General features: G+C 43.9%; 1 long non-coding RNA gene across 1 annotated transcript; it reads left to right on the top strand.

Annotated features, from left to right (window-relative positions):
* The first annotated feature begins 24566 nt into the window (after nt 1–24566).
* On the top strand, nt 24567–26323 carry Gm40328. The gene is made up of 3 exons (XR_868523.2): nt 24567–24983; nt 25114–25250; nt 26168–26323. It is a non-coding gene; the product is annotated as a predicted gene, 40328 (long non-coding RNA).

Below are 26323 nucleotides of genomic sequence, written 5' to 3'. Positions count from 1 at the left end.
ACAGAGTAAAGACTTTAAGACTAAGGAGTGGGGACTTGCCCCAATTTCTTGTCAGTGATCAAATAGTAGGAATCATTGAGCCACAGCCACACTGTTCGATAGTCACCCACAAAGGACCACCATGCCCAGGCTGGTTAAGTAAATAGGATCCTCTGAAAATAAATATCAGAACAAGGAAAAGCCCCCCCCCCCAAAGTCTCCATCAACTGTGAGGAGCCGCCCTCACATTCGCCATTACAAGATGGCGCCAACATCCTGTGTTCTAAGTAGTAAACAAATAATCTGCGCATGTGCCAGGTAGTTTTCCACTCCATGTGCTCTGCCTTCCCCGTGACGAAAACTCAGACAATGGGCTGCAGCCAATCAGGGAGCGACACATCTGAGGTGGAGGACAATCCTCCATAAAAGGGACGGGGTTTTGCCATTCATCCCTCTTCTCCTCTTGCTCCTGGAGAAGTAAGCAATAAAGCTTTGGCCGCAGAAGATTCCGGTTGTCCTGAGCGTGTTCTTGCGGGTGGGGACAAAAGCTCGGGATAATCAACGAGCACAGACACCACTGCATAGCTAGTCTTCCAGAATCTTCCCACAGGGAACATTCCAGGTGGCCTAACAGCCACCTTATTTCTTTTAACTGAGACGGAAGTCTACCACACAAAGGAGGAGATGGAAATATACCCTAAATTGGAATTTTTAGGACCAACTGAGACAGCATTGAGAAATCCCACATCCGGTCTTAGTTCAGCTCCCAGTCTCTGGCTGAGCCATTCCATTCTGGTGCCACAGCCTCAAGGTATCAGGTTTTATTAGAGTGAAAGAGTGGGTTATATAGCTCATTACTATGAAAAATGAAGAATTCTGATCCCCAAATCTGGTCTCTGGGTATCAATTTCAGCTCAGAACTTAGCCCTAGGCCCAGAAGTTCCTATTTGCAAGCAAAACTGAGACCAAGTAGATTTCAGAATAATTATAATGTTTTGGAATCACTTAAATCTCAGGGGATGTCACATGATCAGCAGCTGCATTTTGCAGGAAGCTCCAGGCTGGGAATTTTTGCAAGGAAAGTCCTTCTTTGTGGAAGAGTTCAGAGGTCATTCCTCCAGTGAAAGCTAATGACTTCTACAGGTGAAATAGGGATAGCTGGCCACCATGTAAAAGCACCTGAACAAACACATGGGACATATACGTACTCATACACACACACACATTATATATTTTGGACATTGATACAGATGAGTTTTAATGCTCACATGACTTTCTCCTTCTTTGGAGACTGGAGGTGACAGGAAGCAGGTGGTCACATGCGGAGTGCATGCTCAAAGTGAACCGAACTGGCTAAGCCATTTCCCTCAGTGGCTGCTTCATAATCTTTTGTTTGTTTGTTTGTTTGTTTTGTTTTTCGAGACAGGGTTTCTCTGTATAGCCCTGGCTGTCCTGGAACTCACTCTGTAAACCAGGCTGGCCTCGAACTCAGAAATCCACCTGCCTCTGCCTCCCAAGTGCTGAGATTAAAGGCATGCGCCACCACCACTGTCCATGTGCCATGAACTTTTTGGTAGCCCTTGCAGTTGCCAGATTTTCTACTTGAAGTAGGGTCTCCCTGGTAGCCTAAGTTGATTTCAAAGTAATGTTTCTTTTACCTTCATCCTCCTGAGTGCTGGGGTGACAAGAGTTCACCTCCATGACTGACCCTTAGTTCTGTGGGGTGTTGTTGGTGTTGTTGCATGTGGGTTTTTTTGTAGCAGGCATGCTTATGTGTGTGTGTGCCTGTTTGCATAAATGTGGGTGTACATATGGGAAGTGATTTTGCACACATCTGGGCTAATGGAGTCCAGGGCTTCTGTGTCTCCCCTACCACTTTCCTCCTTACTCACCAAAACAAGGTTTCTCAGTCGAACCCAGAGCTCACTGATTCAACAAATCTAGCCAGCCAGTTTCCTATGTAGATTCCCTGTCTCTGCCTCTTAAGGTCTGAAAAGAACCACTATAAACGTGGTCAAGGCTGTTCCTGTGGGCTGAATTTATTCCTGGACTGAATAAAAAGGAGACAATGAGCTGAGCACCAACACTCCTCTTTCCCTGCTCCCTGATGGCAGCCACAGTGTGGTGTTGTTGTTGCTACTGTTGTTTTCTTGCTTTGTTTTGTTTTGGAAGTTTTATTGTTGTTTTGGTGAAGAGTCTAATCAAATATCTTTTCCAAATAAAAGTATCTTATTGCTTCTTTTAAGATGCTTTTACAAGGTATTCTTATGATGCTTATTCCTCAATTCTTCCTGTCCTGCCTCCCACTTCTCATGGGTCCATCTGCATCTCCCTCCCAGGCAATATGAGCCAAATTCATGTCCTCATTTTTCGTTGTTATAAGTGATGCCTACATGTGCCTGAGTGCAGTCATTCTCTGGAGCATGACAGATATTCCAAGGCCACACCCTTAAGGAAAAATAACTCCCTCCCCCCAAAGCCATCAACTGTCCACAGCTCCCCAGGGAGGGATAGAGACTCAGGAACCCTGCTTCACTCCATGCTGGAATCTTGACTGACCAGTATGTTCATCAATGCAGCTGTCTGTCACATCTAGAAGATATAGTTTCCTTCTAGTCCTCCCTAAACTCTGACTCTTACACTCTTTCCACCCTGTCTTCCAAGATGGTCCCTGAGCCTTGAGAGTGTGACATGAATGTCCTGTTTTAGCCTCCATCAGGAAGGTCAAAGCACTGGGCCATTTAGTCTCCCTGGGATCTGAGCACGTAGGCCTCACATCCTTCTGATGCTGCAAACAAGCTAGAGATTTTGACACTGATTTGAAAATAACTACAGGAAGTCTAAAGTGCCTGTGGATCCACTCTCATCCAACCAGCAACCAAACCTCTTCACACAAGGGAACGTGGTGCATCAGTTATTTGGAGGTAACACACTGGAAGCCCCTGCCCATGTACAGCAGCATTTAGCCATTCAGCGGCTATGGTGAGTGGTGTCTACAGATATCATCCCTGCAGCCCCAATTCACCTATCGCTGATTGCATCTGAGCATGCACGAGAACTCCCATCACATGGATGATGTCATTGCACAAGACTCATGTGCTTCCTTCTCTCTTGCAGTTGACCTCTTGCTGGGAGGGAGAGGGAATAAGTGAGCATGAGAGAAGCGTATGGAAGGGCTTCAGGAGTTCAGAAATGGTGTATGTAGATCTACTTGTTAGGCCAACTTGGGAAGCTGGGGCAGGAGGATTGCAAGTTTTAGGCCTGAGTGGGCTACAGAGAGAATTCAAAGCCAGCTGGGACAACTCAGTGAGACCCTGCCTCAAATTAAAATTAGTAATAATAATAATAATAATAATAATAATAATAATAATAATAATAATAAATAGCAAGCAGAAGGCTGGGGATATCACAGTGGTAGAGTGCATACCTAGCATGTACAGGCTTGGGTTCAATCGACTCCCACAAGAACATGGTAGGAAACAACTTCCACTCTAGAGCAGAAGGCTTTATAGAGCATATCAGCTTGCTGCTGATACAAAGTCACCATGCAAATATATAAAGAAAAAGAGGCCCAGATCCAGACTGTGAGAGACAGAAAGGCAGCAGAGTGGCCAGGCACTGAGGAGAGCTCACTGGCTGAGCCCTGGAGGGCCTGCTTGAGGCAAGAGTGGTTCAGTAGAGAAGGGACAACCAGTGTCAAGACAGCATTTCTTCAGAGGCTGTGACAACACCACAGGCATGGTGGTATTAGATGGGCAAAGCCGTCTTGGTGCTAAGAGAGACCAGACCACCCATAACCCAGAAACCCATATATTGAACCATCCCTGCATACCTGGGGTGAAACCTACTTGGTTAGGATGGATGATTGTCTTGATGTGTTCTTTGATTCGGTTAGCTAGAACTTTATTGAGGATTTTTGCATCGATATTCATAAGGGAAATTGGTCTGAAGTTCTCTATCTTTGTTGGGTCTTTTTGTGGTTTAGGTATCAGAATAATTGTGGCTTCATAGAATGAGTTGGGTAGAGTACCTTCTGTTTCTATTTTGTGGAATAGTTTGTGAAGAACTGGGATTAGATCTTCTTTGAAGGTCTGATAGAACTGTGCACTAAACCCATCTGGTCCTGGGTGGGTTTTCTTTTTTTTTTTTGGTTGGAAGACTATTAATGACTACTTCTATTTCTTTAGGGGATATAGGACTGTTTATATCATTAACCTGATCTTGATTTAACTTTGGTACCTGGTATATGTCTAGAAACTTGTCCATTTCATCCAGGTTCTCCAGTTTTGTTGAGTATAGCCTTTTGTAGAAGGATCTGATGGTGTTTTGGATTTCTTCAGGATCTGTTGTTATGTCTCCCTTTTCAGTTCTGATTTTAATTAGGATGCTTTCCCTGTGCCCTCTAGTGAGTCTGGCTAAGGGTTTATCTATCTTGTTGATTTTCTCAAAGAACCAGCTCCTCGTTTGGATGATTCTTTGAATAGTTCTTCTTGTTTCCACTTGGTTGATTTCACCCCTGAGTTTGATTATTTCCTGCTGTCTACTCCTCTTGGGTGAATTTGCTTCCTTTTGTTCTAGAGCTTTTAGGTGTGTTATCAAGCTGCTAATGTGTGCTCTCTCTAGTTTCTTTTTGGAGGCACTCAGAGCTATGAGTTTTCCTCTTAGAAATGTTTTCATTGTGTCCCATAAGTTTGGGTATGTTGTGGCTTCATTTTCATTAAACTCCAAAAAGTCCTTAATTTCTTTCTTTGTTCCTTTCTTGACCAAGGTATCATTGAGAAGAGTGTTGTTCAGTTTCCACGTGAATGTTGGCTTTCTATTATTTATTTTGTTATTGAAGATCAGCCTTAGTCCATGGTGATCTGATAGGATGCATGGGACAATTTAAATATTTTTGTATATGTTGAGGCTTGTTTTGTGACCAATTATGTGGTCAGTTTTGGAGAAGGTACCATGAGGTGCTGAGAAGAAGGTATATTCTTTTGTTTTAGGATAAAACGTTCTGTAGATATCTGTTAAATCCATTTGTTTCATAACTTCTGTTAGTTCCACTGTGTCCCTGTTTAGTTTCTGTTTCCATGATCTGTCCATTGGTGAAAGTGGTATGTTGAAGTCTCCCACTATTGCCAGTATATAAAAAAACTCAAAGACAAAAACCACATGATCATCTCCTTAGATGTGGAGAAAGCATTTGACAAAATCCAACACCCATTCATGATAAAAGTGTGGAAAGATCAGGAATTCAAGGCCCATACCTAAACATGATGAAAGCAATCTACAGCAAACCAGTAGCCAACATCAAAGTAAATGGTGAGAAGCTGGAAGCAATCCCACTAAAATCAGGGACTAGACAAGGCTGCCCACTTTCTCCCTACCTATTCAACATTGTACTTGAAGTCCTAGCCAGAGCAATTCGACAACAAAAGGAGACCAAGGGGATACAAATTGGAAAGGAAGAAGTCAAAATATCACTTTTTGCAGATGATATGATAGTATATATAAGTGACCCTAAAATTCCACCAGAGAACTCCTAAGCCTGATAAACAGCTTCAATGAAGTAGCTGGATATAAAATTAACTCAAACAAGTCAATGGCTTTTCTGTACACAATGGATAAACAGGCTGAGAAAGAAATTAGGGAAACAACACCCTTCTCAATAGTCACAAATAATATAAAATACCTTGGCGTGACTCTAACTAAGGAAGTGAAAGATATGTAGGATAAGAACTTCAAGTCTCTGAAGAAAGAAATTAAAGAAGATCTCAGAAGATGGAAAGATCTCCCATGATCATGGATTGGCAGGATCAACATTGTAAAAATGGCTATCTTGCCAAAAGCAATCTACAGATTCAATACAATCCCCATCAAACTTCAAACTCAAATCTTCAACAAATTAGAAAGGGCAATCTGCAAATTCATCTGGAATAACAAAAAACCTAGGATAGCAAAAACTCTTCTCAAGGATAAAAGAACCTCTGGTGGAATCACCATGCCTGACCTAAAGCTGTACTACAGAGCAATTGTGATAAAAACTGCATGGTACTGGTATAGCGACAGACAAGTAGACCAATGGAATAGAATTGAAGACCCAGAAATGAACCCACACACCTATGGTCACTTGATCTTCAACAAGGGAGCTAAAACCATCCAGTGGAAAAAAGACAGCATTTCAACAAATGGTGCTGGCACAACTGGCAGTTATCATGTAGAAGAATGCGAATTGATCCATTCCTATCTCCTTGTACTAAGGTCAAATCTAAGTGGATTAAGAAACTCCACATAAAACCAGAGACACTGAAACTTATAGAGGAGAAAGTAGGGAAAAGTCTCAAAGATATGGGTACAGGGGGAAAATTCCTGAATAGAACAGCAATGGCTTGTGCTGTAAGATCGAGAGTTGACAAATGGGACCTCATAAAATTGCAAAGCTTCTGCAAGGCAAAAGACACCATCAATAAGACAAAAAGGCCACCAACAGATTGGGAAAGGATCTTTGCCTACCCTAAATCAGATAGGGGACTAATATCCAATATATATAAAGAACTCATGAAGGTGGACTCCAGAAAATCAAATAACCCCATTAAAAAATGTGGCTCAGAGCTAAACAAAGAATTCTCACCTGAGGAAGACCGAATGGCTGAGAAGCACCTAAAAAAATGTTCAGCATCCTTAATCATCAGGGAAATGCAAATCATAACAACCCTGAGATTCCACATCACACCAGTCAGAATGGCTAAGATCAGTAATTCAGATGACAGCAGATGCTGGTGAAGATGTGGAGATAGAGGAACACTCCTCCATTGCTGGTGGAATTGCAAGCTTGTACAACCACTCTGGAAAGCAGTCTGGCGGTTCCTCAGAAAATTGGACATAGTACTACCAGAGGATCCCGCAATACCTCTCCTGGGAATATATCCAGAAGAGGTCCCAACCGGTAAGAAGGACACATGCTCCACTATGTTCATAGCAGCCTTATTTATAATAGCCAGAAGCTGGAAAGAACCCAGATGTCCCTCAACAGAGGAATGGATACAGAAAATGTGGTACATTTACACAATGGAGTACTACTCAGCTATTAAAAAGAATGAATTTATGAAATTCCGAGGCAAATGGATGGATCTGGAGGGCATCATCCTGAGTGAGGTAACCCAATCACAAAAGAACTCGCACAATATGTACTCACTGATAAGTGGACATTAGCCCAGAAACTTAGAATACCCAAGATATAAGATACAATTTGCTAAATGCATGAAACAAACTCAAGAAGAACGAAGACCAAAGTGTCGATACTTTGCCCCTTCTTAGAATTGGGAACAAAACCCCCATGGAAGGAGTTACAGAGACAAAGTTTGGAGCTGAGACGAAAGGATGGACCATCTAGAGACTGCCATATCCGGGGATCCATCCCATAATCAGTTTCCAAAAGCTGACACCATTGCATACATTAGCAAGATTTTGCTGAAAGGACCCAGATATGGCTGTCTCTTGTGAGACTATGCAGGGTCCTGGCAAACACCGAATTGGATGCTCACAGTCAGCTATTGGATGGATCACAGAGCCCCCAGTGCAGGAGCTAGAGAAATTACCCAAGGAGCTGAAGGGATCTGCAATCCTATAGGTGGAACAACAATATGAACTAACCAATACCCCCGCCCCCGAGCTCGTGTCTCTAGCTGCATATGAATCAGAAGATGGCTGAGTTGGCCATCAGTGGAAAGAGAGGACCATTGGTCGTGCAAACTTTATATACCTCAGTACAGGGGAATGCCAGGGCCAAGAAGTGAGAGTGGGTGGGTAGGGGAGTGGGTGGGGGAGCGTGTGGGGGACTTTTGGGATAGCATTGGAAATGTAAATGAAATAAATACCCAATTAAAAAAAAGAGGGCTGGAGAGATGGCTCAGCAGTTAGGAGTACCAACTGCTTTATCAGAGATCCCGAGTTCAATTCCCAGCAACCACATGATGGCTCACAACCATATGTAATAGGATCTGATGCCCTTTTCTGGTGTGTGTCTGAAGGGAGCAATGTTGGTGTGTTCGTGTATATGATAAATAAATCTTAAAAAAAAAAGAACCCATAAACCCATGCACAGAGCCATCTCAGTATCTGATGGCTGGCCATGAGACTCTTATACTGTGATAAACACAAAGGGGAAGATGGGTGACTTCTTTAGTTAGCTCCATGTTGTGGGGTGGGGTGGGGGCAAAAAAGAGGGTATCTGACCCTTTAGCCTTTTCTGACCTTTACCCTGTCACTGGGGTGTGATTTTTCTAAATGTCACCAGTGTCCCCAGAAGCCTCCTAAACCTGGACAGATCCTCCCTGATTTGTTGATTGGCCTTTCAGTTAAAGTCCTTGGGGCCTGAGGAAAACATAATAATGATGGTTTATGCGTGACCTTTAGCTTGGGTTGTGTTGTAGTTTTTCTCCTTTTGAGATGTTACACTCCTAGTAGAGAGCTGACTTCTCCCCCCTTACCCCCAATTTGAGGAGAGGTAGGAGGGGAAATGTGGTGTAGGAAAAGGAATCCAAAGGGCATGGTCTTCAATTTTCACCTACAAATGCCTTTGTCTCTCTGGGTCCTGAGCTCTTCCTATCCCTCCTGGGGATCCAAAATGAGATGGAGATTTCCATGGGAAATCCCCAACAGCACAGGCATGATGGTATGGGACCAGCTCCACACATGGCCCCTGTATCAGAAACATCACAGGGAGGGAGTCCCCATGAACAACAAAAATGTGATACTCTACTCAGACCCTGCCAGGGCACCACATCCTCCTCCGAACAAAAGCAGCCACACTCCTTCCAAAGGCTCCATAAGACCAAGCTACCCCACCCCCCTCCCCAGCCTGACTTCTCTGGTGTCTCACCTCCTCCCGGCCCGAGGTGAGCCTGAAACATCTCCAGGGAGAACCAACTTGTCACATTTGCTCTTGATGTGTGTGAGGCTCTTCCTGGTAAGCCAAGACACACACTTCTACACACACCAGACAAAAATCCACCCATGACAGACCAAAGCATTGACTCAACTAAAGTCCACTTGGGTGAACCTGTAAGTCTGAGGGTGTGTGTGTGTGTGTGTGTGTGTGTGTGTGTGTGTGTGTGTGAATGTATTATGTAGTACCTGCAGAGGGGGTCAGAACCCCTGGAACTGGAGTTACAGGCAGGTAAGAGCTGCCATATGGGTACTAGGAACCAAACCCAGGTCCTCTGTATGAGCAGTAAGCTCTCTAAACTACTGAGCCATCATGTCTCCAGCCCCTCAATGAGTTTTATTGGGGTTACCTATGGCATCATGGGTGAGGAACTACTTATAGGAGAAGAGATGACTCAAAGATAGATACATCAACATAGATGATGGCTCACAAAAGTGTCACCCCCTAGGCTCTCTGCTGTAGTCACAGGCAGCAGCAGCTGGACAGCTTAGAGAGTCTCCCCGCCAGCAACTCAGCTCATCAGAGTCTCTTCCCTAGCCGGTGCCCGTGGCTTCCATAACCTTGGAGAGGAATCCTGGTGAATCAGGCAAATTTTGGCTTTTCCAGACATGTAAGGTTTGTTTAGCATACCCTCCCCACACACACACACTGGTTCTCCCTGGTAAAGTGCTCCCCGACCTTGCTCCTGGAGGGGGTGTTTCCAATTGGAGTAAATCGCTGTATACAACACTTGGTGTCTCCGATGAGGGCCACAGACAGGCTCCATCTCTTAATAACTTCCGGCCTTTGCATGCAACGTCAGGAGCACCTGGGTTTTTCTCTCCCTCGCAAGCTGCTCTTCTCTATTTTATAAATTACGAGTGACTGAGTCATACTTAATCCCTGTATCCATTTCCTGTCCCCTCAAGAATGGAATCTTTCTGGGAACAAGGACGTCTACTGTGCTCTAGGAACTGGGCCAGTTTCTGTCACTTGGGAGAGATCTGCTGACTGCTGTGAGACAGGTTGAACTGAATGAGCAGAGCACGACGCTGGGAATGAGGAAGGGTGTTAAGAACTTCAGCATCCCAAGGGCGCATGCGCAGCTCCAATGAGGCAGTGTGATGTGAGGGCAGCCCAAGGGCAGCCACTTTGTAATAGCTACATTATCTGTTTAATGAGATAATTAATTAATTAATCAGTGCCCATTAACCCCTGTGCCCAGCCCTGGCTGAGTGACACTTGTGTGGAAGAAGAGGACAAGAACAAAGATGCACAAAGCCAGTCAAAGCCAAGGTCAGTCTCAGAAGAACTCGTCCTGTTTACACACGCCGTGAGCAGAGAGAGCAAATGAAGGCAGTAACAGAGAGGTAGCTATAGGCAAGGACAGTCCTATTGGCCTCTCATGTATAATCCATGTGTGCAGGTGGGCTTACGCATAGGGGTGGAGGCCAGTGAACATCCTCAGGTGTCATTCCTTGTTTTTCGGAAACAAGGTCTTCCCTTGGCCTAGAATCTGCCCACTAGGCTAGGCTGACTAGTCAGTGAGCCACACAGGGATGTTCATGTCTCTGCCTCCTTGCCACTGGAACTCAAAGATCCAGGCAATCCCAACACTCAGAAGCAGGCAGATCTGAGGTCAAGAACAACCTGGTCTACAGAGTGAGTTCCAGGACAGCCAGGGCTACACAGAGAAATCCTGTCTCAAAACAATAACAACAGCAAACAAATAAATAAACAAAAAACCCACACTACCCCTCTCCCACCTAGTTTTTTTCATACCTTTGGAGGAATCAAAATGTGGTCCTTGCACTCACAAGCTAAGCTTTTCATTGACTGAGCTATCCCTACAGCCCTCTGACAATATTTTTGATTGGCATTAGACTTCATTAGGGACACCTTCAAACACTAAGATTTGTCTTTTTTGTTTTGTTTTGTTTTTTTAGACAGGGTTTCTCTGTGTAGCCCTGGCTGTCCTGGAACTCACTCTGTAGACCAGGCTGTCCTCGAACTCAGAAATCCACCTGCCTCTGCCTCCCAAGTGCTGGGATTAAAGGCATGGGCCACCACCGCCCAGCAATATTTGTCTAAAGTAGTCAAAATAAAAGGCTTCTAGGACAAAGCTGAGTACAACACAGTCAGTGTGCTCACCTCTCCTTACAAAGCCACACAGATGGGGGCCTGGTCTTCCCAATGTCACTAATGACTACACTTGGGGAAGATGCTCAGCAGAGCAGCTCACCCAAGCTGTGGTGATGGGTGTCCTAATTTGGGACCAGCCACATCAGCATCTATGCCATTGAGTCCCTCAGGCTCTTCTGAATGCCCAATTGATGGCCCAAGATACTTAGGTTCATGGCTGATTGAAGACTGAGCCTCACTTTGAGATATGTGGTGTTTGGACAGCTCAGACATGCTGAAGTAATCCTTCACTGTACAAAAATATATGGTCATGATTTATTTTTTAAAAAATGAGCTACCTTGCAGAAAAGCATGCACATTTCAGAGCTGGGGAGATGGCTCAGTTGGTAAGGTGATTGCCACACAGGCACGAGGATCTGAATTCCCGCGTTCCAGAGCCCAACTCAATGTGAAACCTATGACCTCAGCGCTGTGGCAGCAGTGTACATCCCATAATCCCAACACCCCAGAAGTGTGTACCCTATAACGCCAGGGCTGAGACAGGAGGATCCCAGATGCTCACTGGCCAACTCTGCATCAGCCAGCACCTCAGAAAAAAAACAAGATAAACAGTGGCTGAAGAAGACATTCAGCATCAACTTCTGGCCAAACACATACAGATGTGCATAGACAGAGACAGAGACAGAGACAGACAGACAGACAGACAGACAGACAGACAGAGACTGACTGACTGACTGACACAGAGAGACAGAGAGAGAAACAATAAATTAAACTCAGAGACTTCACACTGAGTTGTTTGTCATACGAGCTGGGATAAGGGAGAATGACACAGGGATGGCAGGCAGGGAGGTTTCTGTGTAGGGTAGAAGATGAGGGACACAGCTCTGTGTTGAGAAGTGGTTCTCAACCCTCTTAAGGGTCTGCAACCCTTTAATACGGTTCCCCATATTGTGCAGACCCCTAACCATAACATTTTCATTGCTAATTCTGTAAACCTACTACTGTTTTGAATCATAATGTAGATATTTTTGGAGACATAGGTTTGTCAAAATAGTTGTGACCCACAGGTTGAGAACCAGTGGTCTACAGTAATGGGGAGGGTTCAAACTTCAGACATCCTTTAAGTATGGGCAACTCAGATACCTTTATAAGAGGCTAGAAATTATATTGCTCAAGTCCCCTCACTTCTAAGTAGCCTGCTGTCCGTGAATGAGAATTTCAAATCGGCTTACCAGCACGTAATACGTTTTCATTGATTCTAGGGACATATCAGGCCAAATTCCCTACTTAATTGTGCTCTAATCTTACAAATCCATTTTTAAAGATTACTGGGTTGGCCTTGGTCAAATAGGGAAATTGCAAAGACTCCGAGGTATGGTGATATGAAAATCAACTTGCAACCTGAGAGCCAAGATGGATAGTACACGGTGATGACCTACATGGGAAGCCAGTCCATCCCTCTGAGTTTGGTAGCTCAGTTTTAGGAAGAACAAAAATATCTGGGTTTAATGAGAGAGAAAAGGGTGTAATAGTCTGGCAGAGAGTAACACACTAGAGGGCTGGACCTCAGCACTCAGGGGCTGACTAGGGCCCAGCACATGATGTCAATGTGTCTGCTATACTTTGGATCTTTAATGTCCCTGTTATAAATATGGTCCTTTTCATCAGGTTGTATGTAGTGTCTGCCTACAAGTGACCATCATGTCCGGGCTTGTGGATGGTTGATGCCTCCCCCTCAGCCCCCTCCCCAAAGAAGGAGGTAATGGGGAGAGTCATTGGCCTCTCACCCAAGATTCCAGCTGTGTGCCAGCTATTTGTGTGCAGTTCTGCCCCAATTGCAGTTAGTCTGGGGTCTCAAGAGTGTTCACATATAGAGGCTGGGGACGGATGGTTGAAGGGGCTCCATCTGTATTGTTACCACCTTGCATGTTGATCTCCTAGTGTGGATGCACTGAGGTTGTTCATACTCCCAGCAGAAACCTTGTACCCATACCATGCAAACAAGCCCAATAAACTACTTGGTTCCCCGGGGTAGATTCTGATAGGGCCACGTGTACATTTGTCATTGGAAACTAATGAGGAAAGTGTGATACAGTTTAAGTCTTCCCAGGGAAGGAATTCCTACTGTAGTTTCTCAAAAGCATGAACGTTAAAATGTGGTCCTCAGCTTTGCCACCATGGGAGGCTGTGGGAATTTTATGAGGTAGAGCCTAGAGGAAGGCATCAGGTCTCCATGGGTTTGTCTTTTAAGAGGGTTATCGGCCAGTTCTTTCCCTCTTTTCTTTGCTTTCTTGCTACCCTGAGGTGAGCATCCCCCTCCTCCATAGACTCCTGCCATGGTGGGGTGGGCCTGAACTCTGGCACATTAAACCCAATACAAACCTTCCCTGTGTTAAGTAGACTCTCTTTCTCCGGCATTTTGTTATAGTAATGGAAGACTTGCAAATTAAGTGTTCTTACCTATTAAAATCTAAGAAAGTTGGAGGGATGGCTCAGTGGTTAAGAACACTGACTGCTCTTCCAGAGGACTCAAGTTCAATTCCCAGACCCAATATGGTAGCTCACAGCTGTGTGTAACTCCAATTCCAGGGGATTTGACACCTTCTTCTAGTCTTCAGGGACACTGTGTGCACAGGGTACACAAACACACATGCAGACAAAACACCAGTATGCATAAAATGAAAACAAATAGATTTTTATTTTAATCTTATAAAGCTAACAAAATACAGTGTTTTACATTCTGACATTTAACAAACTAATGTTTTTTTTAAATATACACTCACAAATATATCAATAATATTCTGAGATTGACAATGACCCTGAGTTTCGGTCCTAAAATGTCACCTCTCCCACCTTCTTTCCCATCCCCATAACACTTAGGTTCCAGATCAAAGACAAGGGTGTGTTATTTCCAACAGATACATTTCATTTAAAAATTGATGAAGGAGGAGTGATGGTGCACACCTTTAATCCTAGCACTCTGAAGGTACAGGCAGGTGAATCACTACAAGTTGGAGGCCAGCCTGGTCTACAGAACAAGTTCCAGGCCAGCCAAGACTACATAGAGAAAAATAAAATGAATCATCATTAAATTAAAGCTGCAGCATCTTTATCCAGAGACCAAAGACAGTAGGCAAGCATGGGGTTTGCTTTATTAAACACCTGCCTGTGACTGATTCATCGGTGGCTGGAACACAGTTTGGTCCCGCTCTTTCTAATAACCTGCAGGGCAGGATGGTAATAAACACCCGTAACATTATCGCTTGCCTTTGGCAGGAACAGCCCAAACCAATAAACAATGAACCGTTAATATCAACAGCTGATGCAGGGCACAGGGCAGATGCTGTTTCATGGCAACATAAAGTGCCTTTCAGGTTCTTCCCAAGGCCTGTGTAAAGGACCAAACTCAACAGCAATGCGCAGGGAATGATACTTTCCATTTTTCTAAATGCAAAGCTATGATCCCACAGCGTTCTTCTGCACGGGAGCTGCAATATTGATCGTTGCTGTTCTCTTAAGTGTCAGCTGAGAAGGCAGGACCGCTGTCGTGCTCCTGTGAACTGCACAAACACAAGAGGAAGGCTCTCCCCACCTCTACACACAAGGTTGTGGTGGTTTGAATGGGTATGGTCCCCATAGATTCATGTGTTTGAATGCTTGGCTCATAGGGAGTGGCACTATTAGGAGGTGTGGCCTTTTGGAGGGGGTGTGGCCTTGTTAGAAGGGTGTAACTGTGGAGGCACGGCTTTGAGGTCTTAAATGCTCAGGCTATGCCCAGTGTAAAACAAGTCCAGTCTCTTCCTGACTGCCTTCAGATCAAGATGTAGAACTCTCAGCTCCTCCAGTACTATGTCTGCCTGTGTGTTGCCATGCTTCCCATCATGATGACAATGGGCGAGACCTCTAAAACAGTAAGCCAGCCCTGGTAAAAAGGTTAGCCTTTCTAAGAGTTGCTATGGTCATGGTATCTCTTCACAGCAATGGGAATTCTAAGACAGGGGTTCTGAGAGTCAGTTCCTGGGTTGAGCCACTATCAGAGAAGCCTCCCATGATGCCCTTGGGCACCTGACTGCTTTATTTCCTTTGTACATTAAAAAACATCCACTCAGGGCTGGAAAGGTACCTCCATTGGTGCAGCACTTGCTCTGACAGCGTGAGAATTCAAGTTCAAGCCCCACTGCCCACATAAAAACCCGAAGTGTGCTGATGCAGGACTGTGCCGGGCAAGTGGAGACAGGTGGATGCCTGGGGTTCCTAGGTAGCCTACCTCATCTAGCAGATGGTTCCAAGCCAATGAGAGACCTGGTCTCGAAAGAAACAAAACTTTCCTTTTGGACAGCACCTAGGAGAGACACCTGAGGTTCTCCTATGGTCTTCATATTCACACACACACACACACACACACACACACACACACAGACACACACACACATGGATTCATGCACTCACACACTCATGCATGTACCCATGCACACAGTACTTATTCACCATTTCTTTAATTTACATTTTAAATGTTTATTTGTGTGTGTGTGTGTGTGTGTGTGTGTGTGTGTGTGTGTGTGTGTGTGTGCGTGCGTGCGTGCACATACATACTACAGTGGTCACGTGGAAATCATAGGGCAACTATAGAAGTCAGGTCACCCTTCCCACCACTCTTCTGGAGAGTTCAACTCCAGAAGCACCAGTCTTGGTAATGAGGGCCTTTACCCACTGAGCCATTTCATTTGACCCTATGCAACATGTCTTACCCTTGAGTCCCCACTTCCCAAGATAGAGAATGTTCTTTGAATACAATGCTCAGTCATTTAGCAGCTTTGCAGAGCATGATCAGGAGCCCCTTGCATTGGTGATCATTGTCTAGAACCATCATGAGAAGAAACTCCAAAGGAGGTAGCCTTAGCATCTGTCCCCAGAGTATCCTCACATGGCCTGACAGCTGCAGGCAAACGACACCTGGTCCCCCTGGAATCTTTGATGGTGCTGTCAATTGCAACTCTCTTCAAACAGCAACTGTCAGCAAATCTCAGAGTCTCCGCATCCACCTCCTCTGTGGGCTGAATCAGGGGAAAGCTCAATCGTTCCTGGTGCTTCTCCAACTTCTCTGGAGGTTTGCAATTCCGGATGTTCATGTGCATTTCTCAGGAAGGGTTCAAGCACGTGCTCTCATCGTGAAACCCTCTGTTGCCACCCGACTCCAGACTGCCAACCTACTGATCTCCAAACACTCTCCATACTTGTCTCCATTCCAGATACCTCTGTCAGCAGCACAGACCTGAGACGCCACCTCTCTCTTCCATCGTTGGTGTGGACACAGAATGCTGCCAACCAGTGTGTACTGACCGGTTTTGTGTGTCAACCTGACACTAACTGGAGTTATCACAGAGAAAGGAGCCTCCCTTGAGGAAATGCCTCCATGAGATCCGGCTGTAAGGCATTTTCTCAATTAGTGATCAAGGGAGGAGGACCCATGGTGGGTGGTGCCATCCCTGGGCTGACAGTCCTGGGTTCTATAAGAAAGCAAGCTGTGCAAGCCAGGGGAAGCAAGCCAATAAGTAACATCCCTCCATGGCTTCTGTATCAGCGCCTGCCCTATGTGAGTTCCTGTCCTGACTTCCTTCGGTGATGAACAGCAATGTGGAAGTGTAAGCTGAATAAACCCTTTCCTCCCCAACTTGCTTCTTGGTCATGATGTTTTGTGCAGGAAGACAAACCCCAGCTAAGACACTGTGTCATCTGCTCAAGCCCTCGAGCTTCCTATATGCTCTGCTGAGATGTTCCTCCACCCAGCATCTGGATAGTCCACCCATCTCCTTTTCATGTCTCTGCTCTGATACCCTGTTTATGTTTCTCCTCCAGACCCAGCCACCTGAACCACCTCAAAGCTTTTGTTTATTCTCATTCCTTTCTTTACAACCTAAGCCCAAAGACAGAAGGAATTTTAACTCTACTGTGGTCCATATCATACTCACAGACTTTGAACTTTTGACAGATATCAAAAGCCCTCCTAAGCTCTGCTAAAACAGATATTACTGGGAGATTGTTCTGGAAGCAGTAGGTCTGGGTGGTACCCAGGAGTTACATTTCTAGTTAGTCCTTGGGGATGCTGATGCTGTTGGCATAGGAACCACATCGAGAGTTACCACCTAGTACACAGAATGTGTTTAGAAAATAACTGCAAAGTGAATGGATGGATAAAGGCATCATCATGTCTCCCACTCACCTGGCAGGTCCTAACTATACTCATCTCTTGTGGATTTCAATATGATAATCATCGCTCATAGACATGACATCAGGAGTGTCTCCACATAGATTTCAGCACAGCTCATACCCAACTTCAGGTCTTCATTCCCAGCACCCCGTTAACCTCCCCCCTCAAAACATGTCATCAGAGCTACTATAACACAGATGGCAAGGCAGTGTTTTGCTTTTTAACACCACCATCTCCTCCAGCAGGACTTTTCTGTTCATATTTGAAGAGAAGCATCACCATCCCATTCATAATAACCAAGAGCAAGCAACATCCTAAGCATCCAATAACAGGGAAATAGTCAACTCCATGACAGTATAGCCGTATGCTGGAATATCTTTCTGCCATAAAAACCATGTTTACACAGATTGTCTTAATGGCTCAAATAAAACAGCTTTTATATAATCCCATAAAGAATAATGCCCGAGTATCATTCTCTGTGGAGCTGGGGTACTCAGAGGAAACCTTGCTCTGTAGACACTCATACGGCAGCTGGCGGGAATGGTAAGCCTGTGCAGGTTAATAGGCATGCATCGTGAGTTTGCTTTAATAGAGGGGGCGCTATTTAGTTGGGTACAGAAGAATGGGAAAATGCGGTGGAAATAGCCTGGAAAGTGCTTCCCAACAGGTCCTGAGACTGGGTTTAGCTTCTCTATTTAGAGAAGGCATCAGTAAGTTTATAACACAGGAATAACAGTTATCACTGTGAAGCAGTAACTATGCCCAGGGCACGTGTATTCTAAGCTATACGTACATATCAGCTGCATTTCATTTATTCTAGAATCCAATTACTTCAAAAAACCAAATGGAGCCATTTCTATAACTCACTGTGTGCAGCCGCAGGAGAAATCAGGACTTCTATCCCCAAAGAAGCCTTAATAGAAGCATCCTAGCTAAAAACCAAATCCCTCCCCTGTGAAATTAATATTCTATTTCATTTTGTGTTTAATTGTGTGCTTGCGTACATCTGTTATGTGTGTTTGTGCATGTAAGTGCTGGGCTCTGCAGAGGTCAGAAGTGATTGTTGGAGCCCCTGGAGATAGAGATGGTTGTGAGCCTCCTGATATGGGTTGCTGGGAACTAAACTGGGTCCTCTGTAGGAGTAGCACATATTTTAAACCTCTGAGGCACCTCTGTAGCACTTTGAGGGAATGTCCTGGTATGGGCAAAATGGGTGAGCAAATTAGAACAGCTATTACAAACTGGTGAAGGCTACAAAAAGAGAAAGCAAGGTACAATAGCAGTTTGATGACAATTAGGCAGCTTTAAGTAGCAGGTGGCAAAAAGCCTAAATGACAAGTGGACATTTAAGACAAAGTTTGAGTTGTCGTGGCCCTAGAACCTGGGGAGTCAGGTTACCCCAAAAATCCTACTTGGCAACAGTTTTGTGAAGCTTCGTGACAACAAAACAAAAGTCAGTCATAAATCCAAATAGATTTTATGGATCTCTATAGAAAAGTACCCAGCTCTTGTAGAACTTCTATGGTAGTAGTTTTGTTTATTTGTTTGCTTGCTTTTTTGTTTTTTTTTTTTTTTTTGTTTTTTATAATCTCTCCCACTTTTATTATGATGTAATCTCCACTCCCAATAATCTACACAATGAGGTTATTCACGTTTACTAAATAAGCCTGTAAGTATTTGAGTTACATAATGAGTCTTTCTAAAGAAGACGCTATTTCTCTTATTACTTAATCTCTTTCCTGTCTTAACCTGCTAGCTTTAATTCTTAGGTTCTTATCTTATGGTTGAATTAGGGTTTGTAATGAACTTACAGTCATTTATAACTGCAGTTCTGAGGGAAATCCAATGCCCTCTTCTGGCCCCCACGTGCATCTGTACACACATGGTACACAGACACACGTGTAGACAAAACGCTCATACATGTTATATGAACATAAATAAATATTAAAATAAAATCAAGTATGCTTAAGAAAAACATTCGGTGTCCACCTCTGGTCTCCATGTGAATATGCACACGCATTCGCTGTACATGTAGAGTTGCATGTAGACTTGCATGCACACAGCACATGTACAAGTTACACTCATACTGATGAAGATACACACATACATGCATACATTACAGAGACAACAGAAGACCATCTCTCTCCTCTCTTTCTCTATATGCACAAGTATGTGTGTGTGCTAGACAATGTGCAGAGAAGCTTTCCATCCTAAATGGGACATCTTCATCAAATCCTTCCCTCGGGCTCAGGGATCAGTGCAGAAGAGCAAGTGGAAAAACTAGAAGAGCCAGGAGCAACAGACGACTCTGAGGAAACAGAATCTTCCAGACACAACAGGACAGTCACATCTACAGAGACCGTGGCATCACACAAAAAACCTCCACAGGGTCAAGCCAGACAGGGTCCTAGGGTTAAGAGAGGAAAGTGGAAATAGGTCCCTACCCTTAACCAAGCTTTCTGCAATTTTTACCTTCTTGTGGAGGAAAATATTAGTCTTTCCCAGTGGAATCTCACTGAGTATAGTAAGCACACTTCAGGTATACAGACAAGGCCAACACAACAAATTCAGTAGACATTGCTGTAGACTTTCCATCTCATGCAGCTTTGTTTGGACATTTGTTTTTCTTATTCATCTTCTGCTTGTATATTTTAATTTCCAATTCTATATTTTTTGTAGGGTGTGTGGGTTTCTCGTCTTGTTTTTTTTTAAAGTGAGTCAGAAAGGACATGGAATTTGCAGGGTGAGAGGGACATGGGAAGGAGTTTGGAGAAAAGCATGATCATAATATATTATATGAAAATTAAAAATTCAATTAAAAATATGTGTGTGTGCAGTTTGAAAGGCCACGTTCAAATTTCTACAGTGATTCCATAATAAAATATGAGATAAAAATTTTCAACTAAAAAATCATGTGTGAGTGTGTGTGCAATGAAAAACAATGTTCAAATTTCTACAGCTGATTTCATCTCGGTGATGGAGTCCGTAAACACTTGATACTTAATCTCAGCCTCCATGACAACAGCCTCCTCCAGGTCCTCCTCTATGCACCCTCAGGGATCATCCTGAATGATCCCTGAAGGGAACTCCCCAATGAATATTCTCCAGTGCTCATTAGAACCTCAGGTTAAAGCCCAAACTCCTGGTTGGGAAACAAAAATCAGCTCCCAGTCAGCCATAGCCTGACATCAGGTCCCACCCATCCTGCCTGACAGGACTCAACCTGACAGTTTCTAAAGTTTCTGATAAAGAGAAATTTATAGGGAAAAAATCAATAATAATGGTGAAGCTGCTCTTGAGCTTTGAACCAAAATTGAGATGTGATTATACAACCTCAAGTGAGGCTGTTGTTGAAGACAAAGAGAGGAGAGAGAGGCCAAGATGCCTGTGACTTCCTCTAAGCCCAGGAGTGATAGATGGTCCATTATGCAAATAACGTCCATATATCTCAGATACTGTGTCCTTTGAGCTGAAAGTGAAGAAGAGGGAATTTGTTTCTCCTTGCAGTTTCTAACACCTGTCTCTCTTTTCCAAGAGTTCTCCCAAATGTCCAACTTCTTCACTTACAAGATGGAACTACACCATGACCCTATGAAACTTACTGCTCTTCAAATGGTCTGACAGTTGGCCGCTTACAACGGTATGTGCACTTACCACTTGCTGTGTGTAACTAGTTCAAAGATGGGCTCCGTAGGGGGTTTACAGAAGCTTGTGCCATAATCTGTCCTCAAAGAATACAGGAGTGCACCCGAGAGAGAAACTGGGAAGCTACACAAAATTGAAGTGAACTTAAGTGTTGAGTGACTATTTTAGATTTATTTTTACTTACATGTATGTGTATGTATGTATGTATGTTCATCTATGTGCAGTTGCCCACCGAGGTCAGAAGAGGGCAGCAGATCGCACTAGAGCTGGAGTTACAGATAGTTGGGAACCATCTGATATAGGTGCTGGGACTTGAACCCCCGTCCTTTGGGAGAGATGTGAACACTCTTAACTGTTGAACCATCTCTCCAGTTCAATGTTTCCTGACTCTTTTTTTTTTTTTTTTTTTGGTTTTTCAAGACAGGGTTTCTCTGTATAGCCCTGACTGTCCTGGAACTCACTTTGTAGACCAGGCTGGCCTCGAACTCAGAAATCCGCCTGCCTCTGCCTCCCGAGTGCTGGGGTTTCCTGACTCTTAAATGACATTATTTCAGTTTTGCATCAATTCAGTTGTGAAGCATCTTACCATCCATTGTGTCTTATAACGTGTGGGATTTGTTTCTTAGTGCAATGGTATCTTTTTCCTCATGCTGGGTTTTGATGGTTTGTTTGTGTAAGAGCTGCATGGTGCAGACCAAGAGCTATGTATGTGAGCGGAAGGGTAGCATCAGGGTTGGGATGCTCAGATGCAAATAGAGGCATTGTGGGGTGGGGGATGCTCAGATACATTACACTAACTGCTCAGGTCACTGTCTCCATTCTGCAGTATGTGCCTTCTGTGGAGCCAACAGCTTTTCATGCTGTCTGGGCTGACAGCCCCTTCAGTCTCCTCCAGGTTCTCCTCTGTGCAGCCCCAGGGGATCAACATGAATGATCCCTGAAGGGAACTCCCCGATAAAATTCTCCATTGCTCATTAGAACCTCGGGCTAAAGCCCAAACTCCTGTTTGGGAAATAAAATCAGCTCCCAGTCAACGACAGCCTGACAGCAGGTCCCACCCATCCTGCCTGTCATTCAGCCACAAAACACTTCTATTCTGATATGGTCGATGATCATATTGGATTAGGGACCCAACATACTTCAGTGTGGCTGTTATAACTACTTACACATGCAAAGACTCTACTTCCAATGGATATTGCAGCCTGAGCAGCCAGGAGTTAGGACCTTGGGGATGAGAGAGTCTGATACATAAGCCAGACACTCACCCTGTCTAGGATATTGACTTACTTTATTTAATTTAATGATAAAAATGATATTAAAAATTAGAGAAGATTGCCCGTGAGGATAGATTAGCACTTTCATGTCTATAATTCCTTCACATGCTCGTCTCTCTATGAGCACCTACTACCTCCAGGGCTGCAGATAAGCAAGAATTGAGTCTCTTTTTCCACTCTAGATAAAGCGCAGGTAATCTGTTGAAAACTGCTGAGGTGAGATGTTAGGAAACCTGTTAGCGACATCAGCTCAGGATGCCAGATTCCCCTGGCTGAGATCTTTGAGACGGGGCTTCACAGAGATGGCAGGTTTGGAAAGATGACAAGGTCGAAGACAAGATGCCTTTCTTGCTAAAGCACTGAGGATCTGCACTTCAGAGAAGATGGCTTCAAAGAATGAAGCCTTCAAGCACTTCTCCCTGGAACAAGTGCTGCTTGTTCCTGGGGGGATTGGGAGGACAGCTGCATTTCAACCGTGGGCACTGGAGAATCTAAAGGTCCAGAACTTCACAAGCTGGCTCAGTGTACAATGACTTAGGTGGAGAGCCACCTGCTTCTTTACTTTCAACTAGCCCAAGGAAGGATCCTCTGCTCTGCCTCCTTGCCTGGAAAACACACCTTCATCCCTGTTGTTCTTGCATGAGGCTTCCTATGGTCCTCACCTGTTTGCTTCTGAGTCAGCTGAGGTATGTTAACATACTTTGTTTTATGAGAGCTTTCTTTAAGAGCTTTAAACACACAACCCATTTTGTGGACTCTATCTCTATTGTTCCATTTAGCTTGATTTTTTTTTTCTTAAACAAAATATGAAGAAGTGGATTTCTCAAATGACTAATGTTTGCAGTCTTCTAAAGTCTAGGCATAGGTAAACAAAATGAATAATGAACAGTATCTCACACAGATAGATCTTTATGCCTATTTTCTTGGCTTTTGATGATGTTTAAAATGTAGATTTTTAGAGGAGGAAAATATGCGTAGTAGCAATAACAATCCATCATGTGTCTCTATTGAGGTTTGTTTTATTCAGAATGACAAATGCTCCTCCCATGACTCCATATTTAAGGAGGTAAAGAGGTGAAGGAGTTCGATAAGATGATGGCCTTAGGATCTGAGACTGACCCTACTGTCTGTCCTCCTCAGTCTGTCCTTCTAATATTTCTTGCAACCAGTAATAGCTGTGGTTCACAACCTGTGTGGGTCACGGCCCCTGTGACAAACCCTCAGCCTCCAAACTGTTTACATTATGATTCATAACAGTAACAACATTACAATTATGAAGGAGCAACAAAAATAAATTTATCATTGAGGGTTGTCACAACATTGGAACTGTCTTAAAGGGTGGCAGCATTAGGAAGGTCGACCACTGACTTATAGTCCAAGAATGAGTGTCTAGCTATGGGCCAAATAAACGAAATACATGATCTCCAGCAAGCCAGTAAACATGGTATAAAATGCAAGCTGGGGAGATAGCTTTGTGGGTAGCAGTGCCTGCTGTGAAATTACCAGCACCCACGTGAAAGCTATACATGCCTGTAACCCACGACTGGAGGAGTAATGACAGGAAGATCCCAAAGCTTAGGGGCTGCCTGTGATAGCCAGGAACAGTGACTATGGGCTTCAGTGAGAAACTTTGTTTCAAAAACCAAACCAGAGGAAGATGAAGAGATACACAAGGTCTCCCTCTGTTCTCCTCATGCACACACACACACAAAGAAATGTGTACCTTTACACATTACACACACACACACACACACACACACACACACACACACACACACACACAGAGCTGTGTTAGTACAAATACTCAATTAATTTGTATTTGGAATTTGGGTTGTCTTTTTGGCATCTGATCACACCTTTTCTTCCAAAAATTTTGCTTGGAAAAGTATATTGAAGGCATATACATGTCAGGTAAATTTCCCGTAACATGAGACCATTTTTCACCCAAACCTGTAGCTTTGACTAGTGTTAGAAGTCCCTGACCGCTGGGCAGTGGTGGCACACGCCTTTAATCCCAGCACTTGGGCAGAGGCAGGTGGATTTCTGAGTTCGAGGCCAGCCTGATCTACAGAGTGAGTTCCAGGACAGCCAGGGCTATATAGAGAAACCCTGTCTTAAAAAAAAAAAAGAAAAAAAAAAAAAAACAACAACAACAACAACCAAAAATCAAAAAAACAAAAAAGCAAACCAAACCTAAACAAAACAAACAAACAAACAAACAAACAAACAAACAACAAGAAGTCCCTGACTGAAGACGACACAGCTACACCTGGAAGGAAGAGCTAGATATTTGAGCTAAGAATTTGCATTCCAGGGCCAAGGTCTATGATGTCATAGAATGCAGAAGGTGGCCCATAGTACTGAGGCATTCTCACTGCCTCAAAGTCTCCTTGCCTCCCAACAAGGGCTGCTGAGAATAGATATACAATCGCTTCTCCGCCTTTTGGCTAAGATCAAGTGAAGAATAGGTGTACAAAAATAGACTCTACAACAGCTGCATGTGACACTCTCCTTGATATTTTTTTTAATCAACGACATGTTTTGTTTCTCACAAAGAGAATAGATCATCAAGAGTCTGTGCTGACAGTGGCAGCCAATCTTGATGGAGCCAAGAGAACCCTAGAGCGCTCACTGAGGCACTGACACTAATTCACATGGCCCTGATACGAAGAGGAAGCATATTGATTCTCCTTCTTGTTGTTGCTATGACAAAATACACAGCAAAAGCAACTTAAAGAAGGCAGAAAGTGTTTATTTTGACCCATCCTTTGAGCTGGTACCATCCATCAAGGCAGGGAACACACAGCAGCTGGAGTGTGAGGTAGATGATCACACTGCGGATGTGAAGGATGCTCAGCTTTCTTTGTTTCTTTGTTTCCTTTTCTTTTTTTAAAAAAAATCCATATATGGGTGCTTCCACTGCTTTTATGTGTCTTTTATGTATCCTGTAGAGGTGCTCCAGAGAGAGTCTCTGCCAACCTGCTAGTCATCAGTGAGCAATGGGGACCATCACTGTGCAGGATCCACCTTGGACAGCCCATTCAGTTGAACCTCCAGTGAATTCCAACCCTTGCCACCATTTCACCAGGTTAGCTTGAGATATCCCAAGTGAGACCTTCAAAGCTGAGTCTACTCTACTTTTATGTATAAAAGATACATATACAACACCCACAGAAGCCAGAAGCAGCTTAGGGAAGAAAAGCAGGGGTAGCTGTCAATAGGGCATGGGAGGCCACAGGGCTCAAGTGGGTTTCCCTCATGAACCTGTGTATACACATCAAAGGTGAAAGATGGGAGAAGGGCACAGAGTAAAAGCTGAACAAGAGTAATGGACACTTGGGAGCCATCATGTTGGTGCCAGGGTCTGAACTCAGGTCCTCTGCAAGAGCAGTGAGGGCTCTCAACCTCTAAGCCATCTCTTCAGTCACACACCAATCATTGTTTGTACAAACCCCCAAACACGCAGCATCACTTGATGCGTGTAAAGATACATACAAGACTTGTGTGATTTACTTGTGTGAATGTTCACAGTTGGTGTGATACAAGGCTTTTGTATTCATAAACTCCGGCATAGCTGTTTTCAAGTGGAGGCTTTCTTCATTCTCAGCCTCAATGTTTACACACATCTTTAGGAGGGGAACTGCCCTGAGTGCCTACCCCTGCCCCTCCATTTGCAGCCATAATTACCTTTCTTCACTAAGTTAAGCAACACCTCAGATCTACTCTTTCCATTTTGTTCAGTGTAGTAGAATCTCCAAAATCATAAAATGAAATTCCAGGTGAAGAGTGAAGAAATTTTATTGTTTGTTACTTTGTTTGTTTTAGTTTCTTTTTTCCACTTCTGCTGGTTTGAACTAGTGCCCAAAGCAGTGTCAGGTACTTAATTAAGCCAGCATTTTGAGAAGAACTGTGGGTCGAGTGTGATAAAGGGAAAATTACTAGAGAGAACTCACTGGGATTCTGATGTTAAATACAAGATATTTATTGACTTGATTTTTTTTTCAGTCACACAGAACCCTGGACTGCACTGACCCATGCTAAGACTCCACATCTGACAGTTTGCCCAAAGGAAAAGAAAGGTTCAAAGACAAAACTGATCCAACAAAATAAGCCCTAAGATGTAATGATTGACACTCTATAAAGTTAAACTAAAAAAACAAC

The sequence above is a fragment of the Mus musculus genome, chromosome 5 (assembly GCF_000001635.26).
Source record: "Mus musculus strain C57BL/6J chromosome 5, GRCm38.p6 C57BL/6J".
In the NCBI taxonomy this organism is placed as follows: domain Eukaryota; kingdom Metazoa; phylum Chordata; class Mammalia; order Rodentia; family Muridae; genus Mus; species Mus musculus.
The sequence above is the reverse complement of the archived record's forward strand: the minus strand, read 5'-3'. Positions and strand labels throughout refer to the sequence as shown.